Source organism: Primulina tabacum, chromosome 18 (assembly GCF_025594145.1).
Source record: "Primulina tabacum isolate GXHZ01 chromosome 18, ASM2559414v2, whole genome shotgun sequence".
Lineage (NCBI taxonomy): Eukaryota > Viridiplantae > Streptophyta > Magnoliopsida > Lamiales > Gesneriaceae > Primulina > Primulina tabacum.
The window spans coordinates 16,034,275-16,048,042 of NC_134567.1; the positions used below are offsets into that span (position 1 = coordinate 16,034,275).

Consider the following 13,768-nt stretch of genomic DNA (forward strand, 5'->3'; position numbering starts at 1 on the left):
TGGTACTACTCATATCACGAAGGTATATCTTCTTTTTGGTAGCTCATCACATACGAACTCCAAAGTTAAGCGTGCTTGACTTGGGGCAATTTTGGGATGGGTGACCTCCTGGGAAGTTTCCCAGGGTGTGTGTGAGTGAGGACATAAGCACGCTGGAAAGACTCGTCTTGATACAGTGAGGACAGTCGTCGAATCTGGGGCGCTTCATTATGGCCACTGGAATGATTTATGACAGCAAGATGAAGCAACATCCCCCACGGTACAGCATATGTGTTCTCGGGTGGAACTTCGGGTTGTCATAGGCGTTTGCTTGGATTGTGGTTGGCCTAGGGCCCTTAGCCATGGTTCAAGCCACACCTTAGGATGTTGGGAAGAGTCTCTGGTCGGTGGTTCAAGCCCCAATGGCCATTAGCCTTGTAAAGGAAATGAAGCACGCACAGCTGCTGCCACTGAAATTGGACAGCAGCAGTGTTGCGGTTCAGGAGGCTTGTGCGAGTTCTTGGTTGGCTTTTAGCCCTTGGACTAGACAGTACCTCAATTAGTTAGGAATGTCATGTTTTTGGCCGTTTGTGATTTGGTTAAATTTAGAATTCGTACGAGAATTTACGGTGCAATGTGCCAAAGTGACTCTCGAAAGAGCGTTTCACGATTTTGGCCTCCATTCACTATTTTCGTGTATTACAGCCCTATGGTTATGTTTTCCAGTATATTAGGAGTATTTTAATCATGGCTAAATGATGGTTCAATGTTGGTTCGGGTTGGTATGAAGCCATGGTTGAATACTAAATTTGTTGGGCGTAATTGTCTCGTTTCTAGTTCGATTATGAAGTGTTGGTCAAGTTAAGATTATTTGCATGTTTTTCATGTTAGAATTAGGTCGCAACGAGCCTGGGAACGATCCAACTCATTCGGTAAAAATATGGTTATAATTATATTACGTGCATAAAATATAAAATGTTTATTTTTGAGATATATGCGATATGCCTTGTGGCCACCTTACGCTTATAAGATTGCTTCACCCGGTGACTTACGAACGGTTTATGATTATGTATGAGTACAGATATCCAGTCCAAGGGCTGTGATGATCTCTACCGCCTAGTATACTGTGGTTTAGTCTAATCAGACGTGCATGTTATGTTATGTTATGGGCCACTTGCGTAGAACATTATCTCTACAGGAAATTACGATATGATATGTTATGACAGAGCTCTATCGAGCAAAGCTTTTACGTATGATTTTTAGATATGCACGTATTTATAATTACTCACGACATGATTTCCCCCTTAGGCTTTACGATACGATATTTTTACGTTACACGAAATTTTATGATATATTTTACTTGTTATTCACGATATATGCATGCTGAGTCTTTAGACTCACTAGACTTGATTGTTGTAGGTACTGATGAGGTCGGGACAGAGGGCGAGGACCAGTGAGCTAGCTTGGGTCGGCAGTAGTAGGAACCTGATGACCTCATTTTTGTCATTTACTATTTATGCTCAAACTCCGTTTTTACTTTGACGAATTATTTTTAAGTTGTGGTTTGAAAACAATATTTGCTTCCACTGTTACATTAAACATTAAATCTTTTTATCAGTTTATTTTATGAATGAGGCATTATATTTATTTAAAAACTGAAAATTTTAAATTATTCCGCAAGTTTTCAAATACGAAATACGGGCCTCTACAAAAAATCTCTAAAAAATCTTCGCCCAATCTGAATCAGATCTCAAGGGCACGGACCCCTTGCATGCTTCAGGGAAGGGGTCTGTGTATATTCTGTCCAAAATTTATTCCGGGAAATACTGGACATGGACCCCGTGTAGAGGTTCGTCTCGGGGTCCGTGTAGACACTGGATTTCTCATTCTCGGAGGATAAATGACACAGACCCCGGGTATAGGTCCGGCATGGGGTCTGTGTAGGCATTGTATTTGTCTTCTTCAGGCTTCTAAGACACGGACCCTTACACGGGGTCCGTGTAAGGGTCTGGAGTAAGTCTTTGTAGAACCCGATAAATCAGACTACGTATAAATCATGCATAATTACTATTATTTAAATTAAAATGATTTTTCATACCTGCATGACGGTTTATTTTATTTTTAAAATTGTTAAGTCATGACCATTTATTTTTAAATCATAGAAGTTTAGTTTTATCTTTTCGGTTAAATACGCGAGGCCGGATTGGAGTTGGAGTATTGATATAAAATTTAATAATAAGAAAATATTCCTAGATTTAATTTAAGCCAATGAATAATTTAATTTAATGTAAAAGAATGTTTAAGGATTTATTCAATTAATTGGAGTTAAGTAGTAAATAAGTTCTTTTATGTCCAATAATTAATTTAAAAGCCTAAATTAAAATGTGTAATCAATGGGGATAAATTAATCTAGACCTATTTTAATTAAGAAATTGTAACTTAACATGATAGTAATTTATTTTAAGACCTAGCCATGCATGCAAGTAAAATTGCTATCCTAACTTAATTTATTAATTCACTAAAATACATAATAAGTGTTTAAAAAATTTAAGGAGTTAAAATTCAATAATTAAGCAATATTTTACCTCCATTTATTTAGAAAATTTCGGCCACCCCTTATAGGATTTAATCATGCTTGGCAACTCTCCATTCTTGATCCCTTCCTTATCCTTTCTTGGTATGATAATCCCTCACTTTTAAATCACCAATAATTAATTAATTAAGCAATATTCTTGCCTCCATTTTGATGAGGAAAATCGGCCATCACATCCACCAAATCACCCCTCAATCCATCATTATAGTATATCATTTCCTCATCTCCCATAGAACCAAGGATAGGAAGATTTGAATTGCCATTCTACCTCCCCATTTAATTAGTAAACTTCCCTTCATTCCCTTAGCATTCTCTCCACCCCTCACCTTCAAAATTCCAGAGAAAACCTGCAGAAAAACGTGAGCCATCAACAAAAAGAAACAAGAGAGAAAGAAAGTAAGAAAAGAAACTCCGTCTCCGTCGCGCCGTGTTCGTCATATTGATTTGTTTCTTTCGAAAACAAATTTTCAGGCATGTTTATATTGTTCTTTGCTCTCCAATCAAGTCATATAAATATTTTAAAACATTACATGAGCATGATTTTTGGGAAAAAACCGAAATGTTGACAGCAACTACACAAAAAAATTCTGCACAGATTTTTCGGCTTCCTTCATGCTTCACGGGTTGTGTTGTGTTTGTGATTTCAGGGATTGACTCGGTTCCAGGCGCTCAAGGCTGCATCTAGGCATGTACTAGGATGTGTTGGAATCATGTTGGTCCATTAGTTCAAGCCCCATCCACAATAGACGAAAAGACTTGACAGCAACGTCTTCAATCGTTGCGAGTTGAGTCTTGATTTTCGGATTCTTGATTGTCTAAGGCAAGTGTTCGAATCATGGTTGGTCCAAGGCCGGTAACCATGGTTATAACCTCTCCTTAGCATGTCTAGGACGTGACCAAGATGGCCTTTTAAGGCTTGAGTCATGGTCCCATCGGTTTTTAAAACAAAATATGCAAGTGACCCTCTGTTTCTCTTTTCTGATTTTGTGTGAGTGAGTTTCGAATTGTGGGTGTTGGATGGATCTTGGTTGGATTTTAGCCCTTAGCCATGGTTCATACAATATCTCATGATGTCTAGATCGAGCCATGGTTGATAATATGGCCACTGGAACGACACAAGACAACAAGCGATCCACACCATCGCATCGTACAGAATTTTTGTTTGGTGTTCTCGGTTTCAAGTTTCGGTTGTCCTAGGTGTTTTCTTGGATTGTGGTTGGCCTAGGGTCCTTAGATATGGTTCAAACCACACCTTAGGATGTTGGGAAGAGGCTCTGGTCGGTGGTTCAAGCCTCAATGATCATTACTCTCGTAAACGAACACAGCAAGCGCAGCTGCTGCCATCGCGCATTGGACAGCAGCAGGGCTTCGGTTCAGAGGTGGTGTTTGAGTTCTTGGTTGGCTTTTAGCCTATGGACTTGGACTGGACAGTACCTAAATGAGTTAGGAAGGTCATGTTTTTGGCCGTTAGTGATTTGGTAAAGTTTAGAAGTCGTACGAGGATTTACGGTGCAATGTGCCAAAGTGACTCTCGAAAGAGCGTTTTACGATTTTGGCCTCCATTCACATTTTTCGTGTATTACAGCCCTAGGGTCATGTTTTACAGTATTTTTGATGTATTTTAATCATGGCTAAACGATGTTTCAATGTTGGTTCGCGTTGGTACGAAGCCATGGTTCAATACTAAGTTTGTTGGGCGTAATTGTCTCGTTTTTAGTTCGATTATGAAGTGTTGGTCAAGTTAAGATTATTTGCATGTTTCTCATGTTAGAATTAGGTCACAGTGAGCTTCGGAACCTGTGAAGGGCCTAAAACTCCTTTCTTGAAAATTTGCGGAAAATTTAAAATTTTCTTTTTAAAAGAACTTAAATGGCCTCATTCATAAAATCAGTGGTGAATCAAGTTCAATATTTCAAAATATTGCAGCGGAAGAAAATTAAAGTTTTGCCAACAACAACGATTTAAAAAAAAAATATCCAACGACTGATAAAATTGTTTGCGAAGAAAATAACAACTGCTGCTCTGAGGTCCTCGGGTGCCACTACTGCCGACCTAAGCTGGCTCACTGGTCCCCGCCCTCGGCCCTTGCCTCATCAGTACCTACAACAATCAAGTCTAGTGAGCCTAAAGACTCATCATGCATAAATCGCATCTAACGAGTAAAAATCTGAATTTAAAATATGCATGTGATAAAATATCCTGTCCTGAGGCATACTGAAAATAATCTGTACTGAGCAATTATAATACGTGCATAACTAAACTGGAAATCACTGTAAAAATATTTGCTCCTTGGAGCCTGTACTGAAATATCTGGTAAAATTTTCTGTTGAGATTATGTTTTACGCCTGTGGCCACTGCACTAAGCTGAACTGATCGGTAACTGGCCACCGGGGAGGCTGAAACTGAACTGAGCTGGTCGGTCACTGGCGACCGGGTGGTACCATACTGAACTGATCGGTCACTGGCGACCGTATAAAATAACACTCCCACATAGTGAATGAACCATAAGCCATATCGCATAAATCTCAAAAATAATCATTTTCTGTTTAATGCACGTAAAATAATTAACTGGCATAATGAAAATTCCTGTAATTTTACCAACTGGATTGGATTGGATCGTTCCCAGGCTCGCTGCAACCTAACTGTGCCATGAAAAATATGCAATAGCTTAAACTTGACCAACTATGCAATTTACGTTCAAAAGATGCGACTATGACGCCTAATGACTTCGCATTTAATCATGACTCCGAGCCAACCTGAACCGACACTGAACTGACGTATAGTCATGATTAAAATACGCTGAAAAATCATAAAATAATGTTCCTAAAATGATAGGGTCGAAATCTAGGTGGAATGGAGGCCAAAACACGAAACGCTCTTTCGAGAGTCAATTTGGCACATTGCACCGTAAATTCTCGTACGACCTCAAAAATGATCCAAATGACAAACGGTCGAAAACATGACCTTCCTAACTCAATGAGGCACTGTCCAGTCCAAGGCCATGGGCTAAAAGCCAACCAAGAACTCGAACGAGCCTCTGAACCGACACAGCAACTTGCTGTAATTTCCAGCAGCTGCGACCTAGCTTGCATCGCGTCGTTTGCGAGACTTTTGGCCATTGGGGCTTGAACCACCGACCAAAGCCTCTCCACAACGTCCCAAGGAATGATTTGAACCATGGCTAAGGGCCCTAGGCCAGCCACAATTCGCCTCATTCCAGCAACCACCCGAAAGTTCTCACCGAGGGCCCTCATGCGTGCGTGTGTAGTGTTTATGCTATGATCGATGTCTTGCGTCGTTCCAGTGGCCATTTGATTGACCATGGCACGATCTAGACATCTAGGAGCATGATATGAACCATGGCTAAGGGCCATAGGCCAACCAAGATCCACACCAAGCCACAAAAGAAACGAACCATATGCTGAAAAATGGAAGGGCCGAATGGGGAAAGGGGCTGTTCTTGTTGATTATTTAAAAACCGATGAGCCATGGACCAAGCCACCAAAAGGGCAACTTCGTCACGTCTTAGACATGCTAGGGAAGTGATCCAACCATGGCTATAGGCCTTTGGGGCAGCCAAGATCAGATCCTTCCTCCATGACAACAAACTGAATTTTTCGAACAACATTTTCTGCACCTATGGGGACTTGCTGTCATTCTGAATTTCCAGCAAGCATGGGGCTGGTTTGAATGGACCAACATGGTCCTAATGCATCCTACTACATGTATACAAGCCGCCTTGGGAGCCTGGAGTCGATCCAATACCTGAAACTCACAAACCAAAAGAAATCGTGAAGCTTGCCAAGGAAATCGAAAATTCTGCATGTGTGGTTCCAAAATGTTTTGACATGTATCTCGGTTTTTGCTTGAATAAACATGATCATGTACTGAAAAATAAATGATAATATGACTTGATTGAGGTTTGAAAGAAATCTAGACATGCCTGGTTTCGTTTCGAAAGAAAACGAAAAGAAGAGACGAGACGGCGCGGAGGAGACGGAGTGGCTTGCTTCTCTACCTTTCTTGGCTCTCGATTTTTCTCCCTTTCTCCCTAGCTGTTATTCACGTTTTTTTCTACTGAAAAGGGGTCTTATTTTCGGTGGAGGTGGAGGGGGGAGTGATGGTTATGAAGGTGAGGAGAAGGGTGCACAAAAATAGGATCATATCAAGACCAAGTCTTCATGCATTTGAATTTTGAATTTTGAATTGCTATCAAATGATCTCTTGGGTGGTTCTAGACTATAGTGGCCGATTTATCATGCCAAACAAGGGTTAGGATAGTGGTCTAGTATTAATTAATTAAGGTGGAAAAATAGCTAAAAGAATTAGCATGCTAATCAACCAAGAATGGGTCAAAGGTGAGTTGGCAAGTCCTAGTTTGTTCTTCTAGGGGTGTGGCCGAAAATGCATGATAAATGGTAGGGGGAAAATTGATTATCTAGTAATTTAATAACCCTTAAAAACCTTACTAATCCTTTAATTAATTTAGCGAACTAACCCCTTAATTAAGTAACTTAAATGAGCTCATTTCTTAATCACCTCCAATAATTAAATTAAAGTCCTCAACTAACTTAAATAATTCCTTAAACTTCTTTTTTAACTTAAATGAACTTACTTGCTAGCTAAATTAACTTCTGGAAATATTTCTCAAATCTTAAATTCTATCTCAAAACTCCAACTCCGGTCCGGCCTCACTGAAAATACTGAAATGCTAAAAATCAATCTACTGAACTGAAATAATGAAATAATTAACTTCAAACAAATGCATTTAAAATAATCATGCAATGAAGTCAATTAAATTTAAAAATCTAGAATTACGCATGGCTTATACGTCTACTGACTTACGGGTTCTACAATCCTTCCCCCCTTAAATAAATTTCGTCCTCGAAATTAGAACTCACCGAATAACTCGGGGTATCGACTTCTCATCTCCGGCTCAGACTCCCACGTAGCTTCCTCCTCTGAATGGTTGAGCCATTTGACTTTGACTCGCTTAACCAACTTGTTCCGAAGTTTCTTCTCCTGTCTGTCTAGGATCTGCACGGGTCTCTCCTCATAAGATAAGTTCGGAGTAAGCTGCAACGGCTCGAAATTCAGCACATGCAAAGGATTTGCCATATACTTCCTCAGCATGGAGACGTGAAAGACATTGTGTACTCCGGCCAGATTTGGCGGAAGAGCCACACGATACGCTAGCGTCCCAACTCTGTCGAGGATCTCAAACGGTCCAATGAATCTCGGACTGAGCTTCCCTTTCTTGCCAAATCTCATGACACCCTTCATAGGTGCCACTTTCACGAAGACATGATCGCCCACTGCAAACTCTAACTCTCTCCTCCGCTGATCGGCATAACTCTTCTGTCGGCTCTGAGCAGTCCTCATCCTATCACGGATCTTGACTACTACATCTGCTGCCTGCTGAACAATCTCTGGACCCAACTCTGCTCTCTCTCCTACTTCATCCCAATGAACAGGAGATCTACACTTGCGGCCATACAGCGCCTCATACGGAGCCATACCTATGGACGACTGGAAACTGTTGTTATAGGTGAACTCTACCAATGGTAAGTTCGACTCCCAACTCCCAGAGAAATCAATGACGCAAGCACGGAGAAGATCCTCTAAGATCTGAATAACTCGCTCCGACTGTCCATCTGTCTGCGGATGGAAAGCTGTGCTAAACAGCAACTTCGTACCCATAGTCGAATGCAAACTCTTCCAAAACGAGGAAGTGAATCTGGGATCTCTGTCGGATACGATAGAAACTGGAATACCGTGGAGTCGGACTATCTCTCGGATATACATCTCTGCATACTGAACCATGGTGAAAGTCGTCTTAATAGGCAAGAAGTGCGCTGATTTGGTAAGACGATCTACAATCACCCAGATAGCATTCGATCCTCTGGCTGACCTCAGCAATCCGGTCACAAAGTCCATGGTAATGTTCTCCCACTTCCACTCGGGAATAGGAAGAGGCTTGAGCAAACCTGCTGGTCTCTGATGCTCGGCCTTCACTAACTGGCAAGTCAGGCACTCGGATACAAAACGCCTGATGTCCTTCTTTATCCCTGGCCACCAATACAATAGCTGCAGATCTTTGTACATCTTCGTACTCCCAGGGTGAATGGAGTACGGGGACGTATGGGCCTCTGATAAGATATCTGCTCGGATAGAATAACTGCTAGGAACCCATATCCTATCTCGGTATCTCACAATACCGTCGCTGACTGTATACAAAACACTGCCCTTGGCTTCATCTCTCTTCTTCCACTGTGCCAACTGCTCATCTGCTGCCTGACCGCTGCGAATACGGTCAAAAAGGGAAGACTGAATGGTCAAGGTAGATAAACGAGGAACTCTACCTCGTGGATAAGTCTCAAGATCAAACCTCTGCATCTCAATCTGAAGAGGTTTCTGCATCGTCAAATGATCCATCACTGCGACTTTCCTGCGCAAAGCATCCGCAACTACATTAGCTTTACCCGGGTGGTAGCTAATGTCACAATCGTAGTCTTTCACAAGCTCCAACCAACGCCTCTGACGCATGTTCAGCTCCTTCTGCGTAAAGAAATACTTGAGGCTCTTATGGTCGGTAAAGATCTGACACTTCTCCCCATACAGATAGTGCCTCCAAATCTTCAAAGCAAAATCTACGGCCGCTAACTCTAGATCATGGGTAGGGTAATTCTTCTCGTGGATTTTCAGCTGTCGAGAAGCATACGCTATCACTCTCCCATGCTGCATCAAAACTGCACCTAAACCAAGCTTCGAAGCATCGGTATAAAGGACAAACTCGCCGGGTCCTGATGGCATGGCCAAAACTGGTGCTGAAATAAGAGCTTGCTTCAAAGTATCGAAGCTCTTCTGACACTCCTCGCTCCACACAAACTTTACATTTTTCTTGGTCAGTGCTGTGAGTGGAACGGCGATAGAGGAGAATCCCTGGATGAATTTCCTGTAATATCCTGCTAGCCCAAGAAAACTGCGGATCTCTGATGCATTCTGAGGCACAACCCAATCTCTGACTGCTACAACTTTCGCCGGGTCTACCTCAATGCCACTGCTAGAAACAATGTGGCCCAAGAACGCCACCTTCTCTAACCAGAATTCGCACTTACTGAACTTTGCGAATAGTTTATGTTTCTGCAATGTCTGCAACACTGTGGTCAGATGCCTGCTGTGCTCCTCCCGATTCTTGGAGTAGACGAGAATGTCATCTATGAACACTATCACAAACTGGTCGAGGTACGGCTGAAATACGCGATTCATGAGATCTATGAAGATCGCTGGCGCATTCGTCAGACCGAACGGCATCACAAGGAACTCGTAGTGACCATAACGAGTCCTGAAAGCTGTCTTCGAAACATCAGCACCTCTCACCCTCAACTGGTGATAACCGGAACGCAGATCTATCTTGGAGAAAATCGAAGCTCCCTGCAACTGGTCAAACAGATCCTCAATCCTCGGCAGTGGGTATTTATTCTTCACTGTAACCCTGTTCAACTCCCGGTAGTCAATGCAAAGCCTCATTGTGCCATCCTTCTTTTTCACAAATAAGACTGGCGCGCCCCATGGAGAAAAGCTCGGGCGAATGAACTCCTTGTCGAGAAGTTCCTGGATCTGCTTCTTAAGCTCTGCCATCTCTGTCGGTGCTAGACGGTACGGCGCTTTGGATATCGGAGCCGTACCTGGCATAAGCTCAATGGAAAACTCCACCTCTCTCTCTGGTGGCATACCAGAGACGTCTTCGGGAAAAACGTCTAAGAAATCTCTGACAACCGGAACATCTGAGGCTGACTGGCTGGGTTCCTCGGGGACAGATAAAAAGGTTGCTAGAAATGCCCGACACCCTCTATGCATGAGTTTCCTAGCCTGAACATAAGAAATAATGCGCGGTAAAGGAAAGTACCTGTCCGGCTCAAATAAGAACTGCTCCATTCCAGGCGGTCGGACAAGAACAGATCTCCGCTGGAAGTCTATCAACACTCTGTTCCTCAATAGCCAGTCCATCCCTAGGATGATGTCAAATTCTGGCATCGGTAGGACGATCAGATCCGCATAAACAAGATTACCGTGCAGCTCAAGGTCTATATCTCGTATAACATTGGTAGCTGCCATCTCCTCGCCTGACGGCAACACTACTGAAAAGGCTGTATCTAGCCCAATGGTCTGGATCTTGAGAAAGTTTGCAAAGATCTCCGAAATAAACGAGTGAGTGGCCCCTGAATCTATCAAGGCCTTGGTAGCGGAACCAGATATAAAAATTCTCCCTGAAAGAGCGGAGCTCTAAGTTGAATCCCACTACAAGATCTAAACTTATAGACATGCAAAGGTCTAGGTTCCTCTAGCTTAATTCCTCTGAAATAAATCTGAGTAGAGCATGCAATCCTATAACAGTTCTAAGTTCAAAATCTAAATCCCGATTCCCAAAATGCTGAAATTCGAAGAATAACTTAAAGTTTAAAGGTACCTGTCAACAACATAGTCTCCGGGTTGGTTTCCGCGGCATGGAAAGCAAAAACTCTGCCTTGGGTAGGCAGATTCCTCTGAGGGCACTGCAGCAACATGTGGTCTAGACTGCCACACTTAAAACACTTTCCTGAGCCAGCCATACATGCTCCAGGATGGCGACGTCAGCACCTGGGACAAACTGGGTGCTCCTGAGTCCTCGGGGCTGGGCGTCCCCGCTGCTGCTGCTGCTGCTGCTGGCCTCGGTTCCTGGGAGGTCCATGAAAAGGCCTCTTATTCTGCTGCTGATGCTGATGAGGAGGAGGGCGGTGTGGTGCCTGGACTGGGCGCTTGCCCTGGCGATCCCTCTCGATATCCCGCAGATCCTGCTCTGCGGCTAAGGCCTTGGAGACGGCAACCTCATAAGTAGCAGGGTCAGATACCCTAACATCCCGGCGCAAGATCGGCCGTAAACCCACCAGGAAGTGCATCAGCTTGGCTCTGGCATCATTCGCTATCAGGGGCACAAAGTGACAGCCCCTCTCGAACTTACGGATAAACTCCGTAACCGACATATCCCCCTGTCTCAGACTCATGAACTCGGTGGTCAGCCTGGTGCGAACCTCCTCAGCAAAATACTTGGAGTAGAAAACCTCCGTAAAGCGGGTCCAAGAAAGTGTAGCCAATGTCAGGGCTACCGAAGCTCCTTCCCACCATAAGCGGGCGTCTCCAGTGAACAAGTAGGTGGCACATCGGACTCGGTCTGCATCTCCCAGCTCCATAAAATCGAAGATAACCTCGAGGGATTTGATCCATCCCTCGGCAACCATGGGGTCAGATGTCCCAGAGAATTCCTTCGGGCGCATCTTCATGAATCGCTCATAAACAGCCTCGGGCCCTGTCGGCCTGGCTGCGGCTGCGGCTACGGCTGCGGCATTGCCCCCCGCAAACTGTGCGAAGAACTGTGCCATCCCATCTAACATCTGGGCACTCATGTCCGGTGGGGGCGGTGGAGGAGGTGGTAGGTCTCCCTCCGGTCTATGCTCCTCTCTGTCCTCTCGGTGAGGCTCCACCTCTCTGTTGCGCTCTAAAATGCGTCTAGGGGGCATACTGTTCCAACATAACCCATACGTAACTAACATGCATAATTCCATAATTTATTTTAAATGAACTCTAAAATACTGAAAATCTGGAAGCATGCTGACAAAATACATGCTTTAACTAAAATGCTGAACAAAATGCTGAACTGAAAAACTTACAGACCAAAGGCGTGGCTTCGTGAGCTTCTCGCGGTCAGTAGTAGTGAAACCCTATACAGAACCACCGCTCTGATACCAACTGTGAAGGGCCTAAAACTCATTTCTTGAAAATTTGCGGAAAATTTAAAATTTTCTTTTTAAAAGAACTTAAATGGCCTCATTCATAAAATCAGTGGTGAATCAAGTTCAATATTTCAAAATATTGCAGCGGAAGAAAATTAAAGTTTTGCCAACAACAACGATTTAAAAAAAAATTATCCAACGACTGATAAAATTGTTTGCGAAGAAAATAACAACTGCTGCTCTGAGGTCCTCGGGTGCCACTACTGCCGACCTAAGCTGGCTCACTGGTCCCCGCCCTCGGCCCTTGCCTCATCAGTACCTACAACAATCAAGTCTAGTGAGCCTAAAGACTCAGCATGCATAAATCGCATCTAACGAGTAAAAATCTGAATTTAAAATATGCATGTGATAAAATATCCTGTCCTGAGGCATACTGAAAATAATCTGTACTGAGCAATTATAATACGTGCATAACTAAACTGGAAATCACTGTAAAAATATTTGCTCCTTGGAGCCTGTACTGAAATATCTGGTAAAATTTTCTGTTGAGATTATGTTTTACGCCTGTGGCCACTGCACTAAGCTGAACTGATCGGTAACTGGCTACCGGGGAGGCTGAAACTGAACTGAGCTGGCCGGTCACTGGCGACCGGGTGGTACCATACTGAACTGATCGGTCACTGGCGACCGTATAAAATAACACTCCCACATAGTGAATGAACCACAAGCCATATCGCATAAATCTCAAAAATAATCATTTTCTATTTAATGCACGTAAAATAATTAACTGGCATAATGAAAATTCCTGTAATTTTACCAACTGGATTGGATTGGATCGTTCCCAGGCTCGCTGCAACCTAACTGTGCCATGAAAAATATGCAATAGCTTAAACTTGACCAACTATGCAATTTACGTTCAAAAGATGCGACTATGACGCCTAATGACTTCGCATTTAATCATGACTCCGAGCCAAACTGAACCGACACTGAACTGACGTATAGTCATGATTAAAATACGCTGAAAAATCATAAAATAATGTTCCTAAAATGATAGGGTCGAAATCTAGGTGGAATGGAGGCCAAAACACGAAACGCTCTTTCGAGAGTCAATTTGGCACATTGCACCGTAAATTCTCGTACGACCTCAAAAATGATCCAAATGACAAACGGTCAAAAACATGACCTTCCTAACTCAATGAGGCACTGTCCAGTCCAAGGCCATGGGCTAAAAGCCAACCAAGAACTCGAACGAGCCTCTGAACCGACACAGCAACTTGCTGTAATTTCCAGCAGCTGCGACCTAGCTTGCATCGCGTCGTTTGCGAGACTTTTGGCCATTGGGGCTTGAACCACCAACCAAAGCCTCTCCACAACGTCCCAAGGAATGATTTGAACCATGGCTAAGGGCCCTAGGCCAGCCACAATT

General features: G+C 43.2%; 1 pseudogene; it reads right to left on the minus strand.

The window, feature by feature from the left end:
- Positions 1–2,784: 2,784 nt before the first annotated feature.
- Positions 2,785–13,768, minus strand: part of LOC142532663 (uncharacterized) — a 41,457-nt pseudogene continuing 30,473 nt past the window's right edge.